Here is a 12091-nt window from a genome sequence, read left to right as displayed (position 1 = left end):
GGCAAAATAAATTCTATTAAGAAAACATTCTGCATCCCACTTTGAAGTTGGCGTCTGGGGTCTTAAATGCTAACAAGCGGCCATCTAAGATGCACTGATTGGTCTCAACCCACCTGGATCAAAGGAGAATGAAGAACAGCAAGGTCACAAGATAATTATGAGCCCGAGAGACAGAAAGGGCCACATGAACTGGAGACTTACATCATCCTGAGACCAGAAGAACTAGATGGTGCCCAGCCACAACCAATGACTGCCCTGACAGGAAGCACAACAGAGAACCCCTGAGGGAGCAGGAGAACAGTGGGATGCAGACCCCAAATTCTCAAAGACCAGACTTAATGGTCTGACTGAGACTAGAAGAATCCCGGCGGTCATGGTCCGCATACCTCCTGTTGGCCCAGAACAGGAACCATTCCCGAAAATAACTCATCAGACATGGATTGGACTGGACAATGGGTTGGAGAGAGATGCTGATGAGGACTGAGCCACTTGTATCATGTGGACAGTTGAGACAGTGTTGGCATCTCCTGTCTGTAGGGGAGATGGGAGGGTAGAGAGGGTTAGAAACTGGCAAAACAGTCATGAAAGGAAAGACTGGAAGGAGGGAGCAGGCTGACTCATTAGGGGGAGAGTAAATGGGAATATGTAGTAAGGTGTATATAAGTTTATATGTGAGAGGCTGACTTGATTTGTAAACTTTCACTTAAAGTACAATAAAAAATTATTTAAAAAAAAAACACCAAATTTTTAGAATTAGTTTTGTGTAGTAAGAATATAGATGCCTAATGTATTACCTTTAATATCATTTTACTCTTTAAAATCATTTCTCCAAAAGGGGAAAAAAAAAAAGATATATGCAGCTAAGACAACAGTGTCAAAGACTAAAGAAGAAAAGGGAACAAACAGAACAGAAGGATAGGAAAAGACGCTCAATCTATGAGAAAGTCAGTAGCTGAAGTATATAGCAAAAACCCTTTTCTGTGCACACCAAGCAGTTGCCAGTTGTAATATGTTTGATCTTCCCGGTTCCCACCGTTCCCACTATCCCTCTTCTGTTTTCCAACCTCATTATCTCTGTTGTCTGGACATTGACATAAAACCTTCCAATGGGTCATCTTGATTGTGATCTCTCTTCAACCCACTGCAATCATTACATAATGCCAGATTATCCCTTTATGTTTTCTATCGGTACCTATTGCAAACATAATGAACACCTTATTTTTAACTCAATATTAGAGGCCTTTGGTAATCTGGCACAAGCCTCCCTTTACATCCTTTTGTTTTTCCCAGCTCCAACCTTTTCACAACACTGCCCTCTAACTCCATTATCTGTTTTTTATTCACTCTCTTATTTTAGTTATCCAGTGTCCTGAGTCATGAATGGCTTGCCCTATGTTTCTACCCACCTTTTACATTTCAAGGCTTAAGGTTTTACTCAAATGCTGTCTCCTGTGTAGAATCATTTCCAGTTCCAAATAATGGACGTAGTATCTCTATCATCTGATTGTCTATAAAAATAATCTATACATTTGGTGCTTATCAGCTTCTGCTTCATAATATTATTGTTAATATGAATAAGTGACTTTTTTTCTAGCATGTAAATCTTGGAGGATGTTTTGCACATATATTTACTTTCATATTCCCCAAAGTGCATATTATAGTGTATTTTACTTATGGAGTTATCAGTAAATATTTCTAACCATATATTCATTATCCAGAGGTGTCAAGAAATGTTTCTAGGTTCAGCAAATGTCATGCCACTCATAACACCCCTTCCCATGACAATGCAAGCAACATATTGAGTCTTGCTCACCAACAGAGTCCACTCACTACCCTTTCATATAATAAATTCTTCTCCATGGAACATTGGTAACAATTTCTGCTCATCAATATCAGCAATACCTTCCTGGTCAATCACTAGAAATGTTTCAACGACAGAAAAGTTAAATAGAGAATGGGAAACTATCCAGTATTTTCTCCCAAGAGACTCTTTAACCACATGCAAATTTCTCCTTGGTGCTCTTAGAAATCACAGACTTTTCATTATATAAGTTATGGTGTGTTGCAACATTTGCCCAGCCAAAAATCCCGCCTAGTCACATTATGGTTTGAGATAGAAGTAAAAACATTGTTTATCTAGTAATTATGTTGATCTCTTAATAGTCTCCCGTCTCTTTTGTAATTAAAAAAAATCAAGGTAGTTGTTGAAAAGTAGATTTTTAGTCTATGAGCACAGAACAGTGAGTCCAGCTGCCTATTCTTTCCACATGCATTCATAAAGTTACTTAAAAAGAGTAAGTTCACTGAAACGTGTTATCTCAGAAACACGTTTATATCTGAGAAATAAAGCAATGCTTAATTCAGTTCACTTCTCTTCCAGAATACTGTCAGTAAGTGCAACCACTTAACCTATACAGCTTTGGTTTTTGCAAGGCACTATTTTATGTGTGTGACCAAGTTTTATCAGCAAAATACCACAATGAATTAGGTAGGAGAGTAATGACATTGACAAATGAGGAAGCTCACAAAAAAAGAGTTTAACTGGCTTGCCTAAGTTCATTAGTTGTAGCAGGGTCAAAAGAGAAGACCATTTGCCTCACATCTCAACGCTAATCCCAGTGTTCCCTCAGTCTTTCCCTTTTGGTCTGTCGTCTTGTCACTAGAAAATAAACTCCTTAAGAGCCGAGATCACTTTTATGTCTTTATTCCCCAAAGCACTAGGCACATGGGAAGATTCAATAAATACATTCATTTATAGTAGTAAGCAGAAAAATACCCCCTACAGGCCTCCCAAAGTCTTTCTCCCATATCATCTCCATTTGAATAAGGAAGATAAATTCTTCCCTTGGAGCTAACACAGAAATCCAGTATCCATCCTTCTGACATTATTTCAAAAGTATCACAAGAAAAATTTCACAAAGGGCATATATAATTAAATAATTTTTGTTGTTTCTCAAATAAAAATGAACCATCTATTCAGTAGAGAAATTCATTTAAAAACTATACGTATATATATAATAAAATGAAAGTCATCTTCAATTTCATTACACAGAGATATATTTTTGGTAAAGAAAACAAAAATAACCCAAACCTGTTGCCATGGAGTCGACTCACAGTGACCCTATAGGACAGAGTAGAACTGCCCCATAGGGTTTCCAAGGAGCTTCTGGTGGATTCAAATTGCCAACATTTTGGTTAGCAGCCATAGCTCTTAACTACTATGCCAGCAGGGTTTCCATTATTTTTGGTATATAGAAAGATAATTTTATATATATAGTATATATCTGTATGTATGTGTATGTATATATTTGAGTGTGTGTGTATATATACATATATAAAAAAAACAGTTATATGTATATATACACACACACACACAGAGCCCTGGTGAGGCAGTGGTTAAGAACTCAGCTGCTAACCAAAAGATCAGCAATTTGAATCCACCAGCTGCTATCTGGAAACTGTATGGGGCAGTTCTACTCTGTTCTGTAGGGTCACTATGAGTTGGAATTGGCTCCATGGCAATGGGTTTGATTTTTTTGGTTTATACATACATACACATATACATACATATAAGGAGTTTCTGGGTGGCACAAATGGTTAATCGCTGGACTACTAACCAAAAGGTTGGTGGTTCAAACCCACCCGAGGCTTCTCAGAAAATAGGCCTGATGATCTGCTTCCGAAAGGTCACAGCCTTGAAAACCATATGTAACGGTTCTCCTCTGCATACATGAGGATGTCATGAATCTGAATCAACTTGACGGCAACTAACACGCACAACATACAACACACACACAAACACACCCACATACATATATATTTCTAAACAAAATTCAGATCATACCAGCAGATCATTTTGAGCCTGCTTTTTCACTTGCTCACTATTTCATAAGCACTTTCACATATTATTAATGACAACAGCATATGACAAAGAAAATATTTAAAGTGCCTAGTGGAATATGGTTTCAGATTTACACTGTCTTGACTGGTACTCAAGTGAAAAGTCACTTCTTTTTATTTGGGTTATATATATGAGTTTCATATTTCAGAATAGGGTGTTACAATTTCTTAGGCAATAATAGTCCTCAAAATGCATCAGATTCACTCTTGACGCTTCCTGAAATAGAGATTTGTTATTGAGAACAATAAATCTGAAGCTTAAAGTGGGTAGTTGAAAATTTTCTGTAGGATCTTTTGTTTCCTGTAATGTAGCAGAACATGCATTATGTAAACTCTCCCATATGTGTGCTCCTCATATGCACGCGAAAGTTAGATAATGAAAAAGAAAGAAGAAGAATTGATGCCTTCAAAGTGTGGTGCTGGTAAAGAATACTGAATATATAGTAGACTGCCAAAAGAACAAAACAAGTAGTCTTGGAAGAAATACAACCAGAAGTTGTTTCTTAGAAGTGAAGGTGGCAAAACTTCGATTCGCTTACTTTGGAAAAAATCTTCAGAAAAGACCAATCGCTAGAAAAGGACCTCGTGTTTGGTAAAACAGAGGGCCAGCAAACATGAAGGAAACCCTCAATGAGATTAATTGGAAAAATAGCCACAACAACGGACTCAAACATACCAACAATCATAAAGATGTGGAAGGACTAGACAAAGTTTTGTCCTATTATACATAAGGTCACCATGAATTGGAGCTGACTTGACAGTAACTAACAACAGGAACAACAAAACTCTCCCACAATGAAACACTGAAGAGTGATGGTTAAGCCTAAAATCATCATTTTCACCCTTTTATAGTTAAATTTTCATTTTTTAAAAACATTTTTGTGATTCTATGTGTTTTCACTAGTTATGGTATGCTTATTCAAAGGTCATTCTGAATTTTTATATGAGTTAAGTATTTTGAGATATATGATCTAGTAACACAAGCTACCAATAAGGCATGTGGCATTGTGGCATCAAGATCTGTGGCACGACAATATACCAATAAGAACTAAATAGATAGCTTATCTTGTGCGCCTTTCCATTAGGTTACATGGCAATCCTCTGGTTTTCCAAATATGATGCAGAAAAACCAAAACAAACCCATTAGCGCTCCCTAACCTATCACATACCTCCCCCCCCAAAAAAAACCCAGTGCCGTCGAGTCGATTCCGACTCATAGCGACCCTATAGGACAGAGTAGAACTGCCCTATAGAGTTTCTAAGGAGCGTCTCCCGGATTCAAACTGCCGACCTTTTGGTTAGCAGTCAGAGCACTTAGCCACTACGTCACCAGTGTTTCCACCTATCACATAGGGAAGCCGTAATCATGCTTGCAAGCCGTATCTCACAGAAATAAAGGGAAAAAAAGGCAAAAGTTCACAAAACTAACACATCTAGAAAACATCATCTGGTAGAATGCTTAACCTACACAACAATGAGGCTCCAACCTCAGTCTGCTGAGTTTCACACACTTCAAAAGGGATGCACCTTGATGCTAAGTCCGTTAGAAATGGAGTAACGTACTACATATGAGGTCCAGGGGCATAAAAAATGGCTGGTATACAGTTACACCAATAGTAACAAAAGGGTTAAATTCAGAGTTAATCTTGCAAGGGCAACAAAAACAAGAAAAAACCTCAAAGGCCAAATATCAATCAGGAGCACAAATTCAAATTGGCAAACAAGTATCAAAGCTAGTGGCCGACCTGGCATTGCATGTTGCTTTCCAATACCATGGAGCTTTCAGTAGCAACAGCCACAGGGACATCAAAAGGTTCATGTAAGTTTAGGAATTAAGAACCCTGAGTAAAGCAGGGGCTATTCAGTGAAAGGATAGATGAGAAAAAAGAAAAAAAATAAACTACTAAAAGGAAAGTGAAAAGACAACATGCTTTTCTGGGCCTTGGCACTAAGAATATAAAAATTCTTCCAAAATATTTGCAACCACGTTGTCAGCTGCAGTCACGTTCTCCCCTGATTCATGAGTATCTCATGCAGAGGAGACTGAAATGCTGCCTGGCTCTGCACCACACCCATGATTTGTTGCAGATTGGACAGTGTGATCCATAGAATTTTCATTGGCTGATTTTTCAGAAGTAGGTAACCAGGCCTTTCTTCCTTGTCTATCCTAGCCTGGAAGCTTGGCTGAAACCTGTTCAGCATCAAATACAAGACACAAGCCTCCACTGAAAGGTGTGTGGTAGCTGCCCATGAGGTGCGTTGGCTGGAAATTGAACCCAGGTGGTGGTTTGTAACGATAGACTGGTACTTACTCATGTTTGTTCGAATCCATACTAAGATTCCTGAGGATCTTAATAAACTCCAAGTCAAGGAAAAAACAAACAAACAAAAAAGCCATATTTGACAATGCCCTCAGGTAGCTGATAAATGAAGACACAAATCTTCTAATGGAAGATGAATGATGCTATTCCTTGTGATGGAGAAACTTCTCATGTAGCACCTCCTCAACACAGGTTTAAGCAGATATGAGCGCACAATAACAACAAATCCCAAACCATCTTGATTAAAAGTCAACAGAAATATACATTGCCAAAATCAGTACCCCCCACTCCTAATTTTTGAATTTAGGATTCAAAATTCTAAATTTGAGATACAAAATAAATTTGTCAATATCTTTAAATAATTAAGATGATTGAAATGAAAGTTTTAGAAATTGTGGAATAAAAGGCAGATTTGAAAATATTATGTGTATAGTTAAATGAGAAATCCTGAACTGATCAAAGAGATATATGAAACAATTTACAACAATTAGTGAACCGCAAGAACTGAATAAGTAATCCAGAATACTGCCCAAAGACCCAAGCGTCAGGACATTTAAAAGAAGGATTATAAAACTTGGAAGATAGAGTGAGAAGATCTAAAAAATGACGCAAAGGCTAAAATTTTTCGGTTGAAGCCAGAACACACAATGAATCCACAGAGGATAAATAAAAATAAATGTTCACCTAAACATATTTTAAATTTACGCACCAAAGACAAAAAGGAAATATTAAAAGTGGTCAGCAGCAAAAGACACGAGCGTATGTCAAAAAGTATTACTACAAAGTTACAGAAAATTTTATTAATCAAAAATATCAAAATGTGAAGTTATTGTTTCTGGACATATTCTCCATCTAGGCTCTATATACTTCTGAAGGAGAGTGTTTCCATTTCTCTAACCCTTCCCCAAAGAATTCTGCACTCTTTGATTTACACCATGTCAAAACCACAGTTTTGGTATCCTTGAGGGACTCCAACTGTGGTCCTCGTAAATGTTCTTTGAGTATTGGGAACAAAAAGAAGTCTGAAGGGGCAAGATCAGGGCTGTTGGGTGGATCGGGTAAGGCTTCCCAATTAACTTCTCATAGGACAGTCCTTGCTATCCTCCAAGAATGAGCAGGTGCGTTGTCGTGATTAAAAAAAAAAAAACAAAAAAACCCTCAGCACACTTTCTTGACATTTTTCTCACCAATGCAGTTTTCAATTTTCTTAAAACTTCTTCATAATAAGCTCCTGGGATTGTCCTGTGTCCTTCGAGAAAATTTATCAAGATTACCGCTTTGGAATCCCCAAAAACAGTCACTGTAACCTTCTGAGAGGTCTTCCTGCTTTTGTCTTATTTTTGAGATCTTCCCGACCTTCCTTAAAACATTTGATCCATCTAAAAACTGCTTTTTTTACGTGGGACAACATTCACATAAACTTGTTGCAGATCTTCAATGATTGGGGAAGATGTCCACTTGGGTTTTGTTAAAAATTTGATATTAGCCCTGACTTCCAAAAAAAAAAAAAAACTCCCCCCCATGGCACAGAAGACATCCGTTTTGTTGACGGCACCCTAATCATACTCCAGACCAAAAGCTGTTGCCATCAAGTAGATTCTGACTCATAGTGACCCCACAGAACAGAACAGAACTGCCCTATAGAGTTTCCAAGGAGCAGCTGGTGGATTTGAACTGCCGACCTTTTGGTTACCAGGTGAACACCTAACCACTGCACCACCAGGGCTCCTCTAATGAGACTAAGACAAGTCTATTGCTGAGAAAACTTGTCTGCAGCCATCCGCTGATTGCAGACACATGTTTTGTTAGGAGGAAACCTGCGCATTAAGAACTGGAACCCTAGTAGTAATACTTTTTGACTTACCCTCATAAACTACCTACACAGTTCTCAATAACAAAAACAGAATGAGAAGATAATAATTACTTCAAAATGCTCAGAGAAAATGCCCATTGACTGAGATTGATAACCAAAAAGAAAAAAAAAAAAAAATTTAAGTGGAGTGCCTCTCCTCTGCACTATCACAAAAGTATAAGCATAGGACCCAACATTTAAAGAGGTAAAATAATGGATGATGCTATTCCTTGTGGTAGAGGATCTCAGTGGAAAACATCTTACCAAAGGTTGAACTTTTACATAACTAAACACTTCCCAATATTTTTTAAAACAAATATAAGCCTCAGATCACACAACTGTTCCAAATTAGATTATTCCCTTAACACTTTAGATTTAACTTTATTTGCACACCATTTGCATTATTGCATTACTGCATCTCACATACTTTGGACATTTTACCAGGAGGGACCAGTCCCTGGAAAAAGACATGATGCTTGGTAAAGTAGAGGGTCAGCAAAAAAGAGGAAGACCCTCAATGACATGGACTGACACAGTGGCTCAACAATGGACTCAAGCATAACAATGATTGTGAGGATGGCACAGGGCCAGGCAGTATCTCATTCTATTGTGCAAAGGGTCACTATGAATCGGGACCGACTTGATAGCATCCAACAACAATAACGTTTGATTTTATAGTTATGTTTAGGTTTAAGGGATTATTATTGTATATCCAGATTATATGATTTACAATCCCAATATAGTATACTTTATTTACATGAACAAATAATACTTTACTTATATGTTCAACTATGATTCATATATGAAGGGTAATCAAATTTTTTTAATAATTCTTCATTAAATTTGGATATACCTTTAATACCTGTGTATTTGATATGGCAACAAATATGTTATTTATGTGCCCTTTCTCCAACCAACTTTTAAGTTACTTGAGTTGTCTTCTCTGTATCTCCAATGTCTAGAACACTCTGTGGCTCACAAACAAAAAATCAAACCCTCTGCCATCAAGTTGATTCCAACTAATAGCGACTCTACAGGGCAGAGTAGAGCTGCCCCATGGGGTAAGCTGAGCTCTTAACCAGTGCATCACCAGGGCTCTGGCTCACAGTGGGCACGTAATAATTTATTAATTCAAATATTGGATAAATCATAGGGAAGCTGTTTGCATTTCTCTTTTATTCTGATAAATTTTAGTAACGTAGTCTTAGATACCATTCCAGGTCAAATTTATCATTTTATATGCAGTTTTTAGCATTACGCATAATTTTTAAAAGTATGAGCTTTATTCTGGATCAATTAAAAAAACATTCTCATTGTTCTCTGGATAAAACAGCCACGATGATTGCTTTTGAATTTGTACCCAATGAAATAAATGAGGTAGCTATTTTTTTATTTGAAAATTCCTGTTAAATATGATATACGTGAATTTCTAGATATGTGTTTCTTTTGATAATGTCCTCGCAGTTTTATTTCTGAAGAAAAATGTTCAGTTTTAGTTTTTTTTTATTTATATTGAGTTAGAAAATAGGAAGATCTTTCAAAGTCAACTGATCAGACAACCACTTTATAGAGAGTTCCTTATCACAGGGCTTCACCTCTGCCTTTATGTATTATGTCTTCTCATTTACAATGCAGAGCTGAGTCTATATCAGTGTAGGCTCCTATCATTTCAAAAAATGACAGTTATAACAAGTGTCTAAGCATTGGCAGTATTTACAGAATAGTTTCTGAGGCAAGAAAGTACTATGTTTTTACCTATAGTATATTCCAGAGGGGAGAAAATATTTTAAATATTGCCACTTTTTAAACAATAGATTCCAACCTTGATTTATCTTTCTTTATGTAGTGTATGGCTAATACCTGTCCATTTCAGCTCACATAAGCATAGGATATCTATCTTTATGCATTTTATTTCATTTTTGAGGGCTCCCAATTTTCCTAGATTCGTACTTCATCATTACACTTTCTGATTCTTAATGGATGTTTGCATCTGTTTTTCCCCATTTTGAGTCATGTCTCCTCAGGAAATGAAGGCCTTGGAAGCTTTGCCCATCTAAGTTATTACAGTCAACTCTACTTTGAGGAGACAACTCTTCCCCAGTTGTATTTTGAGTGCCTTTGAACCTGAGGGGCTCATGTCGTGTCACTATATTAGGCATTGTCCCACAGCTATTCATAAGGTTTTCACTGGACAATTTCTTCAGAAGTAGATTGGCAGGTCCTTCTTCCTAGTCTGCCTGAGTCTGGAAGCTCCACTGAAACCTGTCCACCAAGGGTGAAGTACGAGTGGCAAAGCTTCCACTATCATGCAAACCACCACAGTACACAAACTGACAGACACATGGTAGATCGATATCCTGAGCATTAGTAAACCCATAAAAATTGATATCTTAGGTATTAGTGAGGTGAAATGGACTGATATTGGCCATTTTGAATCAGACAATCTTATGGTCTACTATGCTAAAAAAAAAAAAATGCTAGGAAATACAAATTGAAGAGGAATGGAGTCATGTTCATTGTCAAAAAGAACATTTCAAGATCAAGATCTATCCTGAAGTACAATGCTGTTAGTGAAAGGATAATGTTCATGTGCCTACAAGGAAGACCAATTAATACAACTGTGATTCAAATTTGCACACCAACCACTAAGGCTGAAAAAGAGGAAATTGAAGATTTTTACCAAATTCTGCAGTCTAAATTGATCAAACATGCAATCAAGATGCATTGATAATTACTGGTGATTCGAATGCAAAGGCTGGAAACAAAGAAGAAGGATAAGTAACTGGAAAATATAGCCTTCGTAATGGAATGATGCCAGAGATGGCATGGTAGAATTTTGCAAGACCAGTGACCTCTTCATTGCAAGCGCCTCTTATTAACAACATAATTGGCAACTGTACACATAGACCTCAAAGTGTAGAAAATACAGAAATCAAAACAACTACATCGGTGGAAAGAGATGGTGGAAAATCCAGTATCATCTGTCAGAAAAAGATCAGGGGCCGACAGCATAACAGACCATCAATTGCTCGTATGCAAGTTCTACTAAAAATCAAGAAAATTAAGTCAAGTCCACGAAAGCCAAATATGACCTTGAGTACATCCCACCTGAATTTGGAGACCATCTCAGGAATAGATTTGACTCATTAAACACTAATGATCAGAGAACAGACAAGGTGTGGGATGATATCAAGGACATCATACATGAAGAAATCATGTCATAAAAAAGACAGGAAAGAAAGAAAAGACCAAACTGGATGTCAGAAAACACTCTGAAACTTGCTCTTAAACATAAAAAAAAAAAAAAAATAGAGTAGCTAAAGTGAATGGAAGAATTGATGAAGTAAAAGAGCTGAAGTGAAGATTTCAAAGGGCAGCTTGAGAAGACAAAATAAAATACTACAATGAAATGTGCAAAGGGCCTGGATTTAGAAAACCAAAAGAGAAGAACATGCTCAGCATTTCACAAGCTGAAAGAACTGAAGAAAAATATTCAATCCTCAAGATGCAATTTTGAAGAATTCTACAGGCAAAATATTGAACAATACAGGAAACAACAAAAGCAGATGAAAGGAATACGCAGAGTCGCTATACCAAAAATAATTGGTCTATGTACAACCATTTCAGGACACAGCATATGAATAAGAACTGGTGGTATTGAAGGAAGAAGTTCAAGCTGCACTGAAGGCATTTGCAAAAAACAGACTCTAGGAACTGAGGGAATGCCAATTGAAACGTTTCAACAATAGGAGGCAGCAGTTGAGGTGCTCACTCATCTATGCCAAGAAATTTGGAAGACAACTACCTGGCCAACTGACTGGAAGAGATCCACATTTGTACACATTCCAAAGAAAGGTGATCCTACAGAATGCAGAAATTATTCAACAATGTCATTAACATCACACTCGAGCAAAACTTTGCTGAAGATAATGCAATAACGGTTGCAGCAGTACATTGACAGGGAACTGCCCGAAGTTCAAGATGGATTCTGAAGAGGATGTGAAATGAGGGAAATCAC

The sequence above is a fragment of the Elephas maximus genome, chromosome 2 (assembly GCF_024166365.1).
Source record: "Elephas maximus indicus isolate mEleMax1 chromosome 2, mEleMax1 primary haplotype, whole genome shotgun sequence".
Classification (NCBI taxonomy): Eukaryota; Metazoa; Chordata; class Mammalia; order Proboscidea; family Elephantidae; genus Elephas; species Elephas maximus.
This window is presented reverse-complemented; position numbering follows the sequence as displayed.